The sequence below is a fragment of the Mustelus asterias genome, chromosome 5, assembly GCF_964213995.1.
Source record: "Mustelus asterias chromosome 5, sMusAst1.hap1.1, whole genome shotgun sequence".
Lineage (NCBI taxonomy): Eukaryota > Metazoa > Chordata > Chondrichthyes > Carcharhiniformes > Triakidae > Mustelus > Mustelus asterias.
Genome location: NC_135805.1, coordinates 32,649,444 through 32,669,417, shown reverse-complemented (window position 1 = coordinate 32,669,417; position 19,974 = coordinate 32,649,444). Strand labels below are relative to the sequence as shown.

The 19,974-nt window shown below is 43.1% G+C and overlaps 1 protein-coding gene and 1 pseudogene across 1 annotated transcript in view; both read left to right on the top strand.

Moving 5' to 3' along the window:
* Nucleotides 1–19,974, top strand: part of nr2e1 (nuclear receptor subfamily 2, group E, member 1) — a 166,497-nt gene that overhangs the window by 15,228 nt on the left and 131,295 nt on the right. The gene's annotated exons all lie outside the window — the stretch shown is intronic.
* LOC144494499 (U2 spliceosomal RNA) lies at nt 6,779–6,982 on the top strand (annotated as a pseudogene).

Genomic DNA, 19,974 nt, shown 5'->3' with positions numbered 1-19,974 from the left:
CTAATCCGTCATCGGAATATGGAAGCGCGGCAGTTTACTTTTCCCTTTGTGGAGTTGTGCTGCAAACCAGCTCCCATTGATTCGAACACAATATATCTGACTACAGTAAAATGCTGATTGACTTCAGTGCAACACGATCCCAGAACTGAAAACGATCCCAGCGAGCGGGGCCAAAAACTATCAAGCACCTTTAACTCCAACAATCTAGGAGGCATAATGATATCATAACTCTGTTCCCAGGCTCAAATCTCATTTGGTACCGTTTTAAAAAGAACACTTTTGTGTGAATATATAACTTTTTTGGTAAATATATATAGAAAAAAACAGCCCGGTTCTACAATCGCAAGCATGCTGTTTGCCTGCAAAGTACTTCTTTTATTTTACTTCGTAGTTTTGGGTACAGTTGCTTTAAGGTAAACACCAATTTCGCCCTTTTGGTTGTGTGGGGGAATTGACCACTTGGTCTCGAACTGTATGGGGACTTAATGCTCTGTTTCAGTTCTGAGATTGCCGTTTCCACCCCCCCCCCCCCGCACCCAGCACGCTACCGCCAATCCACAAATCTGCTTTCGAAGCTCGCAGAGCGCCCTGTAGGTGGGTGGCTCCCTGCAGTTTCAGGGAAGCGAACCCATTGCCAAGTAATCCATCTAAAATTTGAATAAAGACGGGTTTGCAGTGTGTGCTGTAAACTGGCTGGTTTGGACGGGGCTGAGTGAACCGCTGCTGCACCAGAATGCTAAATTTCACCTCTCGAAAATTGTTATTTGCTTAAAGCATTTAAGGCGTTTATGTGAACCTGGTCTCTGACGGTACCGCAAAACGGGTTTCTGCCTCGGCCCTGACTTCCTTTTGATTGAAGTTAATGGGCTGCCCGCGTCTTGCCTCCTGTTTCACCCTCCACATTGGTATCAAGTTGCCCTTTTGGCAATCTGCACTTCACGACCTGCATTCGAGGCTTACGACAAATGCATGGCTCATAATACAGCCGAGAACAGAACTGAATACAGAACGGACACAGGAAATCTGAAAAGGGCAGAAGGAGCGACAGAGAGAGAGTGTGTAAAAGCCAGCCTAAAAGAGAAATCGAAAGAATATTTTTTTAAACACCTGAGTACTAAAATAGTCGAGAGGAAATCAATCAGGAAACAAAAAGAAGATACAAAAGTACATTGCATCTTTGTGCCATAAAGAAGGTCATTCACCCATCATGCCTGTCCCAGCCCTTTGGTAGAGCTATTCAGTTATGTGATGAATCTGCAGGTTCTCCGGATGCTCCTGTTTCCTCCCACAGTCCAAAAGACTCCCTTAGTGTATCGGAACAGGTGCAGAAGTGTGGCGACTAGGGGATTTTCACAGTAACTTCATTGCAGTGTTACTGTAAGCCTACTTGTGAGACTAATAAATAAATTTAAACTTAAAACAAAAGCCCTGTAAAAAATATGTATTTTTCAAGGATTTATCCAATTCCATTCTGAAAGTTACTTATGAATCTATGACAACCACCTCTCAAGCAGTATTTTCCAGATCACAGCAACACACTGCATGAACACTTTTCCCTTCATATTTCTGTGTTTCCTCCCTACTCCCCTCAAATGCTGTTCACCTGTGTCTGGTCATCACCATTTCTGCCATTGAAAACAGAGTACCATGGAGTAGCACGGTGGCACAATGGTTACCACTGTCGCCTCACAGCGCCAGGCACTCAGGTTCAATTCTGGCCTTTGGTCACTGTCTGTGTGGAGTTTGCATGTTCACCCCGTGTCTGCATGGATTTCCTTTGGGTGCTCAATTTCCTCCCACAGTCCAGGGTGTGCAGGTTAGGTGGATTGGCCAAGCTAAATTGTCCTTTAGTATCCCAAGATGTGTAGGTTAGATGGATTAGCCATGGGAAATGTGTGGGGTTATGGGGGTGATGCACAGGAAAGGGCATGGATAAGACCCTGTCAGATGGTCGGTGCAAACTCGATAGGCTGAAAGGCCTCTGTCTGCACTGTAGGCATTCTACGATTATATTAAAAACTGTCAATAATATTGAGTATCCCATTATATCTCCACTTAACCTTCTCTGTTCTAGGAGATCAACCTCAGCTTCCCCAGATTCTCATTAAATGAAACCCCCTCACCCCCCAATTCTCTGGCACCTCTTCCATCTCTAAGAAGGGTTGGAAGATTGCAGCCAGAGTCTTTTAAATTTTCACATTTACTTCCCCCAGTAACATAGTATGCACCACCTCTGGACAATGTGATGTTCCTATTTTGAAGGCTGCCTTTTAAAAAAATTCTCTGCGCGTCAAATTCCCCAAAGAGACCAATAACTTTGGAAAAGGGATGAATTTATCAAACGTTCAATGGAAATAGTTGAAGGACAAAGTTTCATGTTTTAAGATTTTTACTATAACAAACAAACTAAAACCAATCTATATCAAACATTACTTAACAGGCTACAGATTAATCAAACTGAAGAAAATGTACTTTTGTATTAACTAACTAATGCCTTACAATTCATTTTGATGTGCACAGCACTTCTGGCAGATATCTAACACTGTAAGATCAAGTCTCAAGTTAGAACATAGAACATAGAACATTACAGCGCAGTAAAGGCCCTTCGGCCCTCGATGTTGCGCCGACCAGTGAAACCAATCTAAAGCCCATCTAACCTACACTATTCCAATATCATCCATATGTTTATCCAATGACCATTTAAATGCCCTTTATGTTGGCGAGTCCACTACTGCTGCAGGCAGGGCATTCCACGCCCTTACTACTCTCTAAGTGAAGAACCTACCTCTGACATCTGTCCTATATCTATCACCCCTCAATTTAAAGCTATGTCCCCTCGTGCTAGCCATCACCATCCGAGGAAAAAGGCTCTCACTATCTACCCTGTCTAATCCTTTGATCATCTTGTATGCCTCTATTAAGTCACCTCTTGACCTTCTTCTCTCTAACGAAAACAACCTCAAGTCCCTCAGCCTTTCCTCATAAGACCTTTCCACCATACCAGGCAACATCCTGGTAAATCTCCTCTGCACCCTTTCCAATGCTTCCACATCCTTCCTATAATGCAGCGACCAGAACTGTACGCAATACTCCAAGTGCGGCCGCACCAGAGTTTTGTACAGCTGCAACATGACCTCCTGGCTCCGAAACTCAATCCCTCTACCAATAAAAGCTAACACTCCGTACGCCTTCTTAACAACCCTTTCAACCTGGGTGCCAACTTTCAGGGATCTATGCACATGCACACCGAGATCTCTCTGCTCATCCACACTACCAAGTATCTTACCATTAGCCCAGTACTCTGTATTCCTGTTACTCCTTCCAAAGTGAATCACCTCACACTTTTCCACATTGAACTCCATTTGCCAGCTCTGCAGCTTATCTATGTCCCTCCGTAACCTGCAACAACCTTCCACACTGTCCACAACTCCACTGACTTTAGTGTCATCTGAAAATTTACTGACCTCATCCAGGTCATTTTTAAAAATGACAAACAGCAGTGGCCCCAAAACAGATCCTTGCGGTACACCACTAGTAACTGAACTCCAGGATGAACATTTCCCAGCAACCACCACCCTCTGTCTTCTTACAGCTAGCCAATTCCTGATCCAAACCGCTAAATCACCCTCAATCCCATTCCTCCGTATCTTCTGCAAAAGCTTACCATGGGGAACCTTATCAAACGCTTTACTGAAATCCATATACACCACATCAACTGCTTTACCCTCATCCACCTCTTTGGTCAGTGATCCGAGTGATTTAGCAGTTTCACAATTTCCTGCCACACCAAGTCAAATCTTTCATACCCCTTTGAAAATGGTTCAATACAGAATTCCAGAACCAACTTCCACCAGCAAAGACCATCTAGGCAAATCCTTATTCTTTAAATCTGCAGCCATCCCATCTATTCTGTCTTCTTTTTGGTCAGAGAACCAGCAGCTTGCTTGATTACTAACACAAAGGCTGTGTTTTCCTGCTCTTCACAACAGTAACTGCATTATTTCTCTGTGTGTGTGCGTGTGTGTGTGTGTGTGTGTAACTGCATTATTTCTGTGTGTGTGTGTGTGTGTCCAAAAATTAGCTGTCCATTTTCTGTTTCAAAGTGTAAATACTGCCACTTCGGGGCAGCTAATAGAAAACTAAGACTTTTAAAACATAACCATTTTGCATTCATAACCATCTATTTTTATCCTGTGTAATGTTGCTACCACCTTCTCCTTTGCTATGCATTTGACAGCACCCTCTTCTTTCATGAAGATATTGATCAGTCTATTTCCAGCTCAACAATGCAGAAGCAAGGTTGAGTCTAGTTTGGGGAAATGAAGTGGAGCAAGTGGTGCAGTTTTCTGTGAGAGTACATTCAGGGAGCAGTGATTACAATTTAATTGGGTTTAGAGCAGATAAGGAAAATACAAGGTACAATATGCTTTAGAATAGTTTACTGGAGATGTGCGGGGAGAGACACAGAGTCAGTAAGTTGAAAGAAGATCTGGCCCAGGTGGATTGGAATCAAAAACTGATAGAATAATTGGTAACGGAACATAATCTTCAAAGAGAGGATATTTTTGATACAGAGTTGGCACATTCCCATGAGGGGCCAGGAAAAGGTACTCAAAGTTACATTCCCTGCTATGGTTAAAAATATTGTTTAAATGAGAGAGAAGGTGGTTGAAATGACAACTTTATTTATAATACAACAAAGAAGCAAGATGAAATTAAAAGTACAGTGGAGATCTAAAAGAGGGACGAAGACATGAAAATAGACGAGCTTCAAATGAAACCTGGAAATGAAAAGTCCATAATAAATATAAAAATATTAAAGGATAGGGAAAATTTGACTCCAACTATGGACCAAAATGGAAATATTCTTGTGGAGGCAAAAAGCCTGGCTGAGATAAATAGAGGGTACTTTGCATCCAGTTTCACTAAAGAAGGCAATGCTGTCGAAATAACAGTAAATAAGGAAGCAGGAGTGATATTTGAAAGGTTGAAACAGATAAAGAGGATGTACAAACATGTTAGGAGTCATCAAAGTCAAAAAGTATACTTTTATATACTTTACATCTGTCTTCACCCAAGAAAATGAGGATGATGGTGTGGAATTCAGGCAGAGAACCTGAGGTTCTTGAGCAAATTGACATAGGGAAGGACAAAGTATTGGATATGTTGGCAGCCTTAAAAGTGGATGAATCTCCAGGTCCAGATGAATTGTGCCCCAGGCTGCTGTGGGAGGCAAGGGAGGAGATTGCAGGGGCTCTGACCCAAATGTTTAATTTCTCTCTGACCACGGTGGAGGAGCCAGATGACTGGAGAACAGCTACTGTGGTTCCACTATTTAAGAAGGGTTGTGGAGATAAACTAGGGAACTACAGACCAGTGAGTCTCACAGCAGTGGTAGGGAAACTATTAGAGAAACTTCCACGAGGAGAGGCAAAACTTGATCAGGGATAGTCAAAATTGGCTCAGTTGAAGGAGACAGAGGGTGATGACAGAAGTCTGCTTTAGTGGCTGGAAGCCAGGGTCCAGTGGCGTACCACAGGGATCTGTGCTGGGCCCCCTATTATACATAATTTATATAAATGTCATTGTTGATCAAGTAGGGGGTAGGATTAGTAAATTTGCGGATGACACAAAGATTGGACAAGTGATTAACAGTGAGGTTGAGTGTCTTGGGCTCCAAGAAGACACAGATGGAATGGTCAAATGGGCAGATAAGTGGCAGATGGAATTTAACCCTGAAAAGTGTGAGGTGATAGACTTTGGAAAGAGTAATTTGGCAAGAAAGTATTCTGTGAATGGTAAGACACGCGGAAGTTCTGTGAAACAAAGGCACCTTGGTGTGCTTGTTCACAGATCTCTGAAAGCTAAAGGGCAAGTTAGTAGGGTGGTGAAAAAGGCATATGGGACACTTGCCTTTATCAATTGAGACATAGATTACAAAAGCAGGGAAGTCATGTTGGAGTTATATCAGACTTTGGTGAGGCCACAGCTAGACGACTGTGCGCAGTTCTAGTTGCCACATTATAGGAAGGATGTGATTGCACTGGAGGGGGTGCAGAGGAGATTCACCAGGATGCTGCCTGGGATTGAAATTTAAGTTATGAAGAGAGGTTGGAGAGGTTTGGGTTGTTTTCGTTGGAGCAGAGAAGACTGAGGGGGTGACCTGATCGAGGTGTACAAGATTATGAGAGACATGGACAGAGTGGATAAGGAGCAGCTATTGAAGGGTCAGTCACGAAGGGACATAGGTTCAAGGCGTGGGGCAGGAGTTTTATGGGAGATGTGAGAAAAACCTTTTTTACCCAGAAGGTGGTGAAGGTCTGGAATGTGCTGCCTGGGAGGGTGGTGGAGGTGGGTTGCCTCATATCCTCTAAAAAGTATCTGGATGAGCACTTGGCACATCATAATATTCAGGGCTATGGGACAAGTACTGGCAGATGAGACTACGTGGGAATTCAAGTGTTTCTAATGTGACGGTGCAGATATGATGGGCCAACGTGCCTCTTCTGTACTGTATGATTCCATGATTCTATGAAAAGCCAATGGTCAAGAGGGGATGCTTTCTAGATCACTGAGGGAAGTAACAGTGGAAATTGTGGAGTCTCTGGCAACAATGTTGCAATTCTCCTTAGATATATATATTAGAAGGTGCCTGAAGACTGAGGATGGCATTGAAATGGAATGATTAATGAGGGTAATGTGGTTGATGTTGTGTATATGGATTTTGAAAAGGCATTTGATAAAATAGCACATAAAAGACATTTTAGCAAAATTAAAAGTCGCTTCTCGGCCTTTTGGCTAAGATCAAGTGTAGTATGGATTGGATGCTGCACTTGGTTGAGGTCATTAGGTTACATTGAAGCTTCATATGTTTCATATGAAGCAATTTTTAAAAGCGGTATCTCGGCCTTTTGGCTAAGATGCAAATGAGCTCAAGTCTTGGAGGAGGTATTGCTTTCCCTCCTCCAATCAGCTTGGCTCATGTAGATCAGGCCCAGGACAGGGTGATTTGGTCGCTTGCCCTGTCTTGCCAGCCTGGATCGGAAATGTCTCAACTTGTTGAGACTCTGAATTGGACTTGATTTGATTGAATTGGAAAAGTATAAACGACAACAAAAAAAAATGAGTTTGATGCATTGTGCAGTATGAGTACATGGGTAAATAGCTAAAGGATTGAAAGCAGGCTGTATGGTGGTGCACTGGGTAACATTTATGACTCTGCCCCAGAAACTCCTGGTTCACATCCCAATCCAGGTCCTTATGACCAAGGAAAGTTCATTCATAATGTGGTCAAGCAGGTTGAGTATCAACCTGCAAACCCTTCCAACATGTGCCAGTGGCAGCTGATAAGAGCAGGAGCAGGACACCACACTGTTGCTGGCCTTGGAAATGGTGCCGAAGATATTTATCAGAATGATACCAGGGAGATGAGTGGAAAAAAATAATAAGCTCAGGTTCATTTTCTGAAAATAAAAAAGAGGAGATGTGGCAGAAGTATTTAAAATTAGGAATGGTTTTGATTGCGTATTAAAGGAGAAACATTTAAAGTGGCAGAGGAGTTGGTAAACAGAGGGAACAGATTTAAGATAATTGGTAAAAGAACTAAAGGTGGCATAAGGGAACCTTTTTCACACAATAGCTTGTTGTGATCTGAAGTGTCTTGTGTGAGAGGATGATGAACACAAAGAGTAACACTTCTTTTAGAACTATTTAAAAAACTGAAGGAGAAAATTTACAGGGATAGACAGAAGGAGCATAGGAGTGAGATTAATAGATTTCTCAAAGAAAGGAGTGGGGGAGTGGGATTAATGGATTTCTCAATGAACGGATCAGGGGAGTGGGATTAATCGATTTCTCAATGAAAGGAGCAGGGGAGTGGGATTAATAGATTTCTCAATGAATGGAGCGTGGGAGTGGGATGAATGGATTTCTCAATGAGAGGCGCAGAGGAGTGGGATGAATAGAGTTCTCACTGAAAGGAATGGGGGAGTGGGATTAATAGAGTTGTCAATGAAAGGAGCAGGGGAATGGGATTAATAGATTTCTCAATGAAAGGAGCGGGGGAGTGGGATTAATCACTTACTCAATGCAAGGAGCGCAGGAGTGGGATGAATGGATTTCTCAATGTAAGGAGCAGAGGAGTGGGATTAATAGATTTCTCAATGAAAGGAGCGGGGGAATGGGTTTAATGGATTCCTCAATGAAAGGAACGGGGACAGTGGGATTAATAGATTTCTCAACCAAAGGGGAAGGGGGGTAAGATTAATAGCTTTCTCAATGAATGCAGTGGGGAAATGGGATCAATAGATTTCTCAACGAGAGGAGCGGGGAAGTGGGACTAATAGATTTCTCAATGAAAGGAGCGGGGGAGTGGGATTAATAGATTTCTCAATGAAAGGAGTGGGGGAGTGGGATTAATAGCTTTCACAATGAATACAGTGGGGAATGGGATTAAGAGATTTCTGAATGAAAGGAGCGGGGGAGTGGGATTAGTAGATTTCTCAATGAAAGGAGCTGGGGAGTGGAATTAATAGATTTCTACATGGAAGGAACAGGGGAGTGGGATTAACAGATTTCTCAATGAAAGGAGCAGAGGAGTGGGTTTAATAGATTTCTCAATGAAAGGAACGGCGGCAGTGCGATTAATAGATTTCTCAATGAATAGAGTGGGGGAATGGGATTAATAGATTTCTCAATGGAAGGAGCAGGGGAGTGGGATTAATAGAGTTCAAAATGGAAGGAGTGGGGGAGTGGGTTTAAAGGATTCCTCAATGAAAGGAACGGGGACAGTGGGATTAATAGAGTTCTCAACCAAAGGGGAAGTGGGCGTGGGATTAATAGCCTTTTCAATGAATGCAGAGGGGAAATGGGGTTAATAGACTTCTCAACGAAAGGAGCAGCGGGAGTGGGACTAATAGATTTCTCAATGAAAGGAGCGGGGGACTGGGATTGATAGATTTCACAATGAATGCAAACGGGGAGTGGGAACAGTAGATTTCGAAATGGAGGGAGTGGGATTAGTAGATTTCTCAATGAAAGGAGCTGGGGAGTGGGATTAATAGATTTCTACATGGAAGGAACAGGGGAGTGGGATTAATAGATTTCTCAATGAAAGGAACTGCGGCAGTGGGATGAATAGATTTCTCAATGAATAGAGTGGGGGAATGGGATTAATGGATTTCTCAATGACAGGAGCAGGGGAGTGGGATTAATAGATTTCTCAATGAAAGGAGCAGTGGGAGTGGGATTAATAGATTTGTTAATGAAAGGAGCGGGGGAGTGGGATTAATAGATTTCTCAATGAAAGGAGCAGGGAGTGGGATTAATAGATTTCTCAATGAAAATAACAGGGGAGTGGGATTAATAGATTTCTCAATGAAAGGAGCGGGGGAGTGGGATTAATAGATTTCTCAAAGAAAGGAGCACGGAGTGGGATTAATAGATTTCTCAATGAAAATAACAGGGGGGTGGGATTAATAGATATCTCAATGAAAGGAGCAGGGGGAGTGGAATTAATAGATTTCTCAATGAAAGGAGCAGGGGGAGTGTGATTAATAGATTTCTCAATGAAAGGAGCAGTGGGAGTGGGATTAATCAATTTCTCAATGAAAGGAGCGGGAGGAGTGGGATTAATAGATTCCTCAATGAAAGGAGCAGGGGGAATGGGATTAATACATTTCTCAATGAAAGCAGCAAGGGGAATGGGATTAAGAGATTTCCCAATGAAAGGAGCAGGGAGTGGGATTAATGGATATCTCAATGAACGGAGCAGGGGGAATGGGATTAATCAGTTTCTTAATGAAAGGAGAGGGAGGAGTGAAATTAATAGATTCCTCAATGAAAGGAGCAGGGGGAATGGGATTAATAGATTCCTCAATTGAAAGGAGCAGGGGGAATGGGATTAATAGATTTCTCAACGAAAGGAGTGGGGGGAGTGGGATTAATAGGTTTCTCAATGAAAGGAGCAGGGGAGTGGGATTAATAAATTTCTCAATGAAAGGAGCAGGGAGTGGAATTAATAGATTTCTCAATGAAAGGAGCAGGGGAGTTGGATTAATAAATTTCTCAATGAAAGGAGCAGGGAGTGGAATTAATAGATTCCTCAATGAAAGCAGCAGGGGGAATGGGATTAATGGATTTCTCAATGAAAGGAGCGGGGGAGTGGGATTAATAGATTTCTCAATGATAGAAGGGGGGAATGGGATCAATAGATTTCTCAGTGAAAGAAGCAGGGCATGGGATTAATAGATTTGTCAATGAAAGGAGCGGGGGATTGGGATTAATAGATTTCCCAATGAAAGGCCGGGGCGAGTGGGATTAATAGATTTCCCAAATGAAAGGAGCAGGGGGAGTGGGAATAATAGATTCCTGAATGAAAGTAGCAGCAGAGTAGGATTAATACCTTTATCAATGAAAGGTGCGGGGAAATGGGAATAATAGATTCAATGAAAGGAGCAGGGGAGTGGGATTAATCGATTTCTCAATGAAAGGAGCGGGGCGAATGGGATTATCCCACTCCCTGCTCCATGAATGGAGCAGGGAGTGGGATAATTAGATTTCTCAATGAAAGGAGCGGGGGAATGGGATTAATAGATTTCTCAATGAAAGGAGCGGGGGAATGGGATCAATAGATTTCTCAGTGAAAGGAGCGGGGGAGTGGGATTAATAGATTTTCCAATGAAAGGCCTGGGGGAGTGGAATTAATAGATCTCTCAATGAAAGGAGCAGGGGAGTGGGATTAATGGATTTCTGAATGAAAGGAGCAGGGGAGCGGGATTAATAGATTTCCCAATGAAAGCAGCAGGGGGAATGGGACGAAGAGATTTCTCAATGAAAGGAGCAGGGAGTGGGATTAATAGATTTCTCAGTGAAAGGAGCGGGGGAGTGGGATTAATAGATTTCTCGATGAAAGGAGCAGGGAGTGGGATTAATAGATTTCTCGATGAAAGGAGCGGGGGAGTGGGATTAATAGATTTCTCAATTAAAGGAGCGGAGGAGTTGGATTAATAGCTTTCTCAATGAAAGGAACAGGGGTGGTGGGATGAATAGATTTCTCGATGAAAGGAGCGGGGAATTAGATTAAGAGATTTCTTAATGGAAGGAGCAGGGGAGTGGGATTAATAGATTCCTCAATTGATAGGAGCAGGGGGAATGGGATTAATAGATTTCTCAACGAAAGGAGTGGGGGGAGTGGGATTAATAGGTTTCTCAATGAAAGGAGCAGGGGAGTGGGATTAATAAATTTCTCAATGAAAGGAGCAGGGAGTGGAATTAATAGATTTCTCAATGAAAGGAGCAGGGGAGTTGGATTAATAAATTTCTCAATGAAAGGAGCAGGGAGTGGAATTAATAGATTCCTCAATGAAAGCAGCAGGGGGAATGGGATTAATGGATTTCTCAATGAAAGGAGCGGGGGAGTGGGATTAATAGATTTCTCAATGATAGAAGGGGGGAATGGGATCAATAGATTTCTCAGTGAAAGAAGCAGGGCATGGGATTAATAGATTTGTCAATGAAAGGAGCGGGGGATTGGGATTAATAGATTTCCCAATGAAAGGCCGGGGCGAGTGGGATTAATAGATTTCCCAAATGAAAGGAGCAGGGGGAGTGGGAATAATAGATTCCTGAATGAAAGTAGCAGCAGAGTAGGATTAATACCTTTATCAATGAAAGGTGCGGGGAAATGGGAATAATAGATTCAATGAAAGGAGCAGGGGAGTGGGATTAATCGATTTCTCAATGAAAGGAGCGGGGCGAATGGGATTATCCCACTCCCTGCTCCATGAATGGAGCAGGGAGTGGGATAATTAGATTTCTCAATGAAAGGAGCGGGGGAATGGGATTAATAGATTTCTCAATGAAAGGAGCGGGGGAATGGGATCAATAGATTTCTCAGTGAAAGGAGCGGGGGAGTGGGATTAATAGATTTTCCAATGAAAGGCCTGGGGGAGTGGAATTAATAGATCTCTCAATGAAAGGAGCAGGGGAGTGGGATTAATGGATTTCTGAATGAAAGGAGCAGGGGAGCGGGATTAATAGATTTCCCAATGAAAGCAGCAGGGGGAATGGGACGAAGAGATTTCTCAATGAAAGGAGCAGGGAGTGGGATTAATAGATTTCTCAGTGAAAGGAGCGGGGGAGTGGGATTAATAGATTTCTCGATGAAAGGAGCAGGGAGTGGGATTAATAGATTTCTCGATGAAAGGAGCGGGGGAGTGGGATTAATAGATTTCTCAATTAAAGGAGCGGAGGAGTTGGATTAATAGCTTTCTCAATGAAAGGAACAGGGGTGGTGGGATGAATAGATTTCTCGATGAAAGGAGCGGGGAATTAGATTAAGAGATTTCTTAATGGAAGGAGCAGGGGAGTGGGATTATTAGATTTCTCAATGAAAGGAGCAGGGGGAGTGGGATTAATAGAGTTCTCAATGAAAGAAGCGGGGAATGGGATCAATAGATTTCTCAGTGAAAGAAGCAGGGCACGGGATTAATAGATTTCTCAATGAAGGGAGCAGAGGAGCGGGATTAATAGATTTCTCAATGAAAGGAGCAGGGGAATGGGATTAATAGATTTCCCAATGAAAGGCCTGGGGGAGTGGGATTAATAGATTTCTCAATGAAAGAAGCGGGGGAATGGGATCAATAGATTTCTCAGTGAAAGGTGCAGGGGGACTGGGATTCATCGATTACTCAATTAAAGGAGCGGGGGAGTGGGATTAATAGCTTTCTCAATGAAAGGAGCAGTGGGAGTGGGATTAATCAATTTCTCAATGAAAGGAGCGGGAGGAGTGGGATTAATAGATTCCTCAATGAAAGGAGCAGGGGGAATGGGATTAATACATTTCTCAATGAAAGCAGCAAGGGGAATGGGATTAAGAGATTTCTCAATGAAAGGAGCAGGGAGTGGGATTAATGGATTTCTCAATGAACGGAGCAGGGGAATGGGATTAATCAGTTTCTTAATGAAAGGAGAGGGAGGAGTGAGATTAATAGATTCCTCAATGAAAGGAGCAGGGGGAATGGGATGAATAGATTTGTCAATGAAAGGAGCAGGGGGAGTGGGATTAATAGATTTCTCAGTGAAAGAAACAGGGCGTGGGATTAATAGATTTCTCAACGAAAGGAGTGGGGGGAGTGGGATTAATAGGTTTCTCAATGAAAGGAGCAAGGGAGTTGGATTAATAAATTTCTCAATGAAAGGAGCAGGGAGTGGAATTAATAGATTCCTCAATGAAAGCAGCAGGGGGAATGGGATTAATAGATTTCTCAATGAAAGGAGCGGGGGAATGGGATCAATAGATTTCTCAGTGAAAGGAGCGGGGGAGTGGGATTAATAGATTTCTCAATGAAAGGAGCGGGGAGTGGGATTAATAGATTTCTCAATGAAAATAACAGGGGGGTGGGATTAATAGATATCTCAATGAAAGGAGCAGGGGGAGTGGAATTAATAGATTTCTCAATGAAAGGAGCAGGGGGAGTGGGATTAATAGATTTCTCAATGAAAGGCGCAGGGGAGGTGGGAATAATAGATTCCTGAATGAAAGTAGCAGCGGAGTAGGATTAATGCCTTTATCAATGAAAGGAGCGGGGAAATAGGATTAATAGACTCAATGAAAGCCGCAGGGGAGTGGGATTAATAGATTTCTCAATGAAAGGAGCGGGTGAGTGGGATTAATAGATTTCTCAATGAAAGGAGCGGGGGCGTGTGGTTAATAGATTTCTCAATGAAAGGAGCAGGGGGAATGGGATTAATAGATTTCTCAATGAAAGAAGCGGGGGAATGGGATCAATAGATTTCTCAGTGAAAGAAGCAGGGCACGGGATTAATAGATTTCTCAATGAAAGGAGCGGGGGAGTGGGATTAATAGATTTCTCAATGAAAGGAGCAGGGGGAGTGGGATTAATAGATTTCTCGATGACAGGAGCAGGGGGAATGGGATTCAGAGATTTCTCAATGAAAGGAGCGGCGGAATGGGATTAATAGATTTCTCAATGAAAGAAGCGGGGGAATGGGGTCAATAGATTTCTCAGTGAAAGAAGCGGGGCACGGGATTAACAGATTTCTCAATGAAAGGAGCGGGTGAGTGGGATTAATAGATTTCTCAATGAAAGGAGCGGGTGAGTGGGATTAATAGATTTCTCAATGAAAGGAGCGGGGGAGTGGGATTAATAGATTTCTCAATGAAAGGAGCAGGGGGAATGGGATTAATAGATTTCTCGATGAAAGCAGCAGGGGGAATGGGATTCAGAGATTTCTCAATGAAAGGAGCGGGGAATGGGATCAATAGATTTCTCAATTAAAGGAGCGGGGGAGTTAGATTAATAGATTTCTCAATGAAAGGAGCGGGTGAGTGGGATTAATAGATTTCTCAATGAAAGGAGCAGGGGGAATGGGATTAATAGATTTCTCAATGAAAGGAGCGGGGGAGTGTGATTAATAGATTTCTCAATGAAAGGAGCAGGGGGAAGGGGATTAATAGATTTCTCAATGATAGAAGCGGGGGAATGGGATCAATAGATTTCTCAGTGAAAGAAGCAGGGCACGGGATTAATGGATTTCTCAATGAAAGGAGCGGGGGAGTGGGATTAATAGATTTCTCAATGAAAGGAGCAGGGGAGTGGGATTAATAGATTTCTCGATGACAGGAGCAGGGGGAATGGGATTCAGAGATTTCTCAATTAAAGGAGCGGCGGAGTTGGATTAATAGGTTTCGCAATGAAAGGAGCGGGGAGTGGGATTAATAGATTCCGGAATGAAAGGACCGGGAGAGTGGGAGTAATAGATTTCTCAATGAACGGCCTGAGGGAGTGGGATTAATAGATTTCTCAGTGAAGGGAGCAGGGGAGTGGGATTAATAGCTTTCTCAATGAAAGGAGCAGTGGGAGTGGGATTAATCAATTTCTCAATGAAAGGAGCGGGAGGAGTGGGATTAATAGATTCCTCAATGAAAGGAGCACGGGGAATGGGATTAATACATTTCTCAATGAAAGCAGCAAGGGGAATGGGATTAAGAGATTTCTCAATGAAAGGAGCAGGGAGTGGGATTAATGGATTTCTCAATGAACGGAGCAGGGGGAATGGGATTAATAGATTTCTCAATGAAAGGAGCAGGGGGAGTCGGATTAATAGATTTCTCAGTGAAAGAAACAGGACGTGGGATTAATAGATTTCTCAACGAAAGGAGCGGGGGGAATGGGATTAATAGATTTCTCAATCAAAGAAGCGGGGGAATGGGATCAATAGATTTCTCAGTGAAAGAAGCAGGGCACGGGATTAATAGATTTCTCAATGAAAGGAGCGGGGGAGTGGGATTAATAGATTTCTCAATGAAAGGAGCGGGGGAGTGTGATTAATAGATTTCTCAATGAAAGGAGCAGGGGGAATGGGATTAATAGATTTCTCAATCAAAGAAGCGGGGGAATGGGATCAATAGATTTCTCAGTGAAAGAAGCAGGGCACGGGATTAATAGATTTCTCAATGAAAGGAGCGGGGGAGTGGGATTAATAGATTTCTCAATGAAAGGAGCGGGGGAGTGTGATTAATAGATTTCTCAATGAAAGGAGCAGGGGGAATGGGATTAATAGATTTCTCAATCAAAGAAGCGGGGGAATGGGATCAATAGATTTCTCAGTGAAAGAAGCAGGGCACGGGATTAATAGATTTCTCAATGAAAGGAGCGGGGGAGTGGGATTAATAGATTTCTCAATGAAAGGAGCAGGGGGAGTGGGATTAATAGATTTCTCGATGACAGGAGCAGGGGGAATGGGATTCAGAGATTTCTCAATGAAAGGAGCGGCGGAATGGGATTAATAGATTTCTCAATGAAAGAAGCGGGGGAATGGGGATCAATAGATTTCTCAGTGAAAGAAGCGGGGCACGGGATTAACAGATTTCTCAATGAAAGGAGCGGGTGAGTGGGATTAATAGATTTCTCAATGAAAGGAGCGGGGGAGTGGGATTAATAGATTTCTCAATGAAAGGAGCAGGGGGAATGGGATTAATAGATTTCTCGATGAAAGCAGCAGGGGGAATGGGATTCAGAGATTTCTCAATGAAAGGAGCGGGGAATGGGATCAATAGATTTCTCAATTAAAGGAGCGGGGGAGTTAGATTAATAGATTTCTCAATGAAAGGAGCGGGTGAGTGGGATTAATAGATTTCTCAATGAAAGGAGCAGGGGGAATGGGATTAATAGATTTCTCAATGAAAGGAGCGGGGGAGTGTGATTAATAGATTTCTCAATGAAAGGAGCAGGGGGAAGGGGATTAATAGATTTCTCAATGATAGAAGCGGGGGAATGGGATCAATAGATTTCTCAGTGAAAGAAGCAGGGCACGGGATTAATGGATTTCTCAATGAAAGGAGCGGGGGAGTGGGATTAATAGATTTCTCAATGAAAGGAGCAGGGGAGTGGGATTAATAGATTTCTCGATGACAGGAGCAGGGGGAATGGGATTCAGAGATTTCTCAATGAAAGGAGCGGCGGAATGGGATTAATAGATTTCTCAATTAAAGGAGCGGGGGAGTTGGATTAATAGGTTTCGCAATGAAAGGAGCGGGGAGTGGGATTAATAGATTCCGGAATGAAAGGACCGGGAGAGTGGGAGTAATAGATTTCTCAATGAACGGCCTGAGGGAGTGGGATTAATAGATTTCTCAGTGAAGGGAGCAGGGGAGTGGGATTAATAGCTTTCTCAATGAAAGGAGCAGTGGGAGTGGGATTAATCAATTTCTCAATGAAAGGAGCGGGAGGAGTGGGATTAATAGATTCCTCAATGAAAGGAGCACGGGGAATGGGATTAATACATTTCTCAATGAAAGCAGCAAGGGGAATGGGATTAAGAGATTTCTCAATGAAAGGAGCAGGGAGTGGGATTAATGGATTTCTCAATGAACGGAGCAGGGGGAATGGGATTAATAGATTTCTCAATGAAAGGAGCAGGGGGAGTCGGATTAATAGATTTCTCAGTGAAAGAAACAGGACGTGGGATTAATAGATTTCTCAACGAAAGGAGTGGGGGGAGTGGGATTAATAGGTTTCTCAATGGAAGGAGCGGGGGAGTTGGATTAATAAATTTCTCAATGAAAGGAGCAGGGAGTGGAATTAATAGATTCCTCAATGAAAGCAGCAGGGGGAATGGGGTAAATGGATATCTCAATGAAAGGAGCGGTGGAGTGGGATTAATAGATTTCTCAATGATAGAAGGGGGGAATGGGATCAATAGATTTCTCAGTGAAAGAAGCAGGGCATGGGATTAATAGATTTGTCAATGAAAGGAGCGGGGGATTGGGATTAATAGATTTCCCAATGAAAGGCCGGGGCGAGTGGGATTAATAGATTTCCCAATGAAAGGAGCAGGGGGAGTGGGAATAATAGATTCCTGAATGAAAGTAGCAGCAGAGTAGGATTAATACCTTTATCAATGAAAGATGCGGGGAAATGGGAATAATAGATTCAATGAAAGGAGCAGGGGAGTGGGATTAATCGATTTCTCAATGAAAGGAGCAAGGGAGTGGGATTAATTGATTTCTCAATGAAAGGAGCGGGGGAGTGGGATTAATAGATTTCTCAATGAAAGGAGCGGGGGAATGGGATTAATAGATTTCTCAATGAAAGGAGCGGGGGAATGGGATTACTAGATTTCTCAATGAAAGGAGCGGGGGAATGGGATCAATAGATTTCTCAGTGAAAGGAGCGGGAGAGTGGGATTAATAGATTTCCCAATGAAAGGCCTGGGGGAGTGGAATTAATAGATCTCTCAATGAAAGGAGCAGGGGAGTGGGATTAATGGATCTCTGAATGAAAGGAGCAGGGGAGCGGGATTAATAGATTTCCCAATGAAAGCAGCAGGGGGAATGGGACGATGAGATTTCTGAATGAAAGGAGCAGGGAGTGGGATTAATAGATTTCTCAGTGAAAGGAGCGGGGGAGTTGGATTAATAGCTTTCTCAATGAAAGGAACAGGGGTACTGGGATGAATAGATTTCTCAATGAAAGGAGCGGGGAATTAGATTAAGAGATTTCTTAATGGAAGGAGCAGGGGAGTGGGATTAATAGATTTCTCAATGAAGGGAGCAGGGGGAGTGGGATTAATAGAGTTCTCAATGAAAGAAGCGGGGAATGGGATCAATAGATTTCTCAGTGAAAGAAGCAGGGCACGGGATTCATAGATTTCTCAATGAAAGGAGCAGGGGAGCGGGATTAATAGATTGCTCAATGAAAGGAGCAGGGGAGTGGGATTAATAGATTTCCCAGTGAAAGGCCTGTGGGAGTGGGATTAATAGATTTCTCAATGAAAGAAGCGGGTGAATAGGATCAATAGATTTCTCAGTGATAGGTGCAGGGGGACTGGGATTCATCGATTACTCAATTAAAGGAGCAGGGGGAGTGGGATTAATAGAATTCTCAATGAAAGGAGCAGGGGGAGTGGGAATAATAGATTGCTGAATGAAAGTAGCAGCGGAATAGGATTAATACCTTTCTCAATGAAAGCAGCGGGGGGAATGGGATTAAGAGATTTCTCAATGAATGCAGCAGGGAGTGGGATAATTTGATTTCTCAGTGAAAGAAGCAGTGCACGGGATTAATAGATTTCTCAATGAAAGGAGCGGGGGAGTGGGATTAATAGATTTCCTAATGAAGGGCCTGGGGGAGTGGGATTAATTGATTTCACAATGAAAGGAGTGGGGAGTGGAATTAATAGATTTCTCAATGAAAGGAGCGGGGGCGTGGGATTAATATATTTCTCAATGAAAGGAGCTGGGGAGTGGGATTAATAAATTTCTCAATGAAAGCAGCAAGGGGAATCGGATTAAGAGATTTCTCAATGAAATAATCGAGGAATGGGATTAATAGATTTCTCAATGAAAGGTGCGGGGGAGTGGGATTAATAGATTTCTCAATGAAAGGAGCGGGGGAGTGGGATTAATCGATTTCTCAATGAAAGGAGCAGGGGGTGTGGGATTAATAGATTTCTCAATGAAAGGAGCGGGGGGAATGTGATTAATACATTTCTCAATGAACGGAGCAGGGGGTGTGGGATTAATATATTTCTCAGTGAAAGGAGTGAGGCAATGGGATTAATCGATTTCTCAATGAAAGGTGCGGGGGAGTGGGATTAATAGATTTCTCAATGAAAGGCCCTGGGGGAGTGGGATTAATCGATTTCTCAATGAAAGGAGCAGGGGGAATGTGATTAATAGATTTCTCAATGAACGGAGCAGGGGGAGTGGGATTAATAGATTTCTCAGTGAATGATGCAGGGGGAAAGGGATTAATAGATTTCTCAATGAAAGGAGCAGGGGGAGTGGGATTAATAGATTTCTCAGTGAATGATGCAGGGGGACTGGGATTACTAGATTTCTCGATGAAAGGAGCCGGGGGAGTGGGATTCATCGATTTCTCAATTAAAGGAGCGGGGGGTGTGGGATTCATCGATTTCTCAATTAAAGGAGCAGGGGGAGTCGGATTAATAGAATTCTCAATGAAAGGAGCAGGGGAGTGGGATTCTTAGATTTCTCAATGAAAGGACCAGGGGAGTGGGATTCATACATTTCTCAATGAAAGGACCGGGGAAGTGGGATTAATAGGTGTCTCAATGAAAGGAGCAGCGGAATGGTATTAATAGATTTCTCAATGAAAGAAACAGGGCGTGGGATTAATAGATTTCTCAACGAAAGGAGTGGGGGGAGTGGGATTAATAGGTTTCTCAATGAAAGGAGCAAGGGAGTTGGATTAATAAATTTCTCAATGAAAGGAGCAGGGAGTGGAATTAATAGATTCCTCAATGAAAGCAGCAGGGGGAATGGGATTAATAGATTTCTCAATGAAAGGAGCGGGGGAATGGGATCAATAGATTTCTCAGTGAAAGGAGCGGGGGAGTGGGATTAATAGATTTCTCAATGAAAGGAGCGGGGAGTGGGATTAATAGATTTCTCAATGAAAATAACAGGGGGGTGGGATTAATAGATAT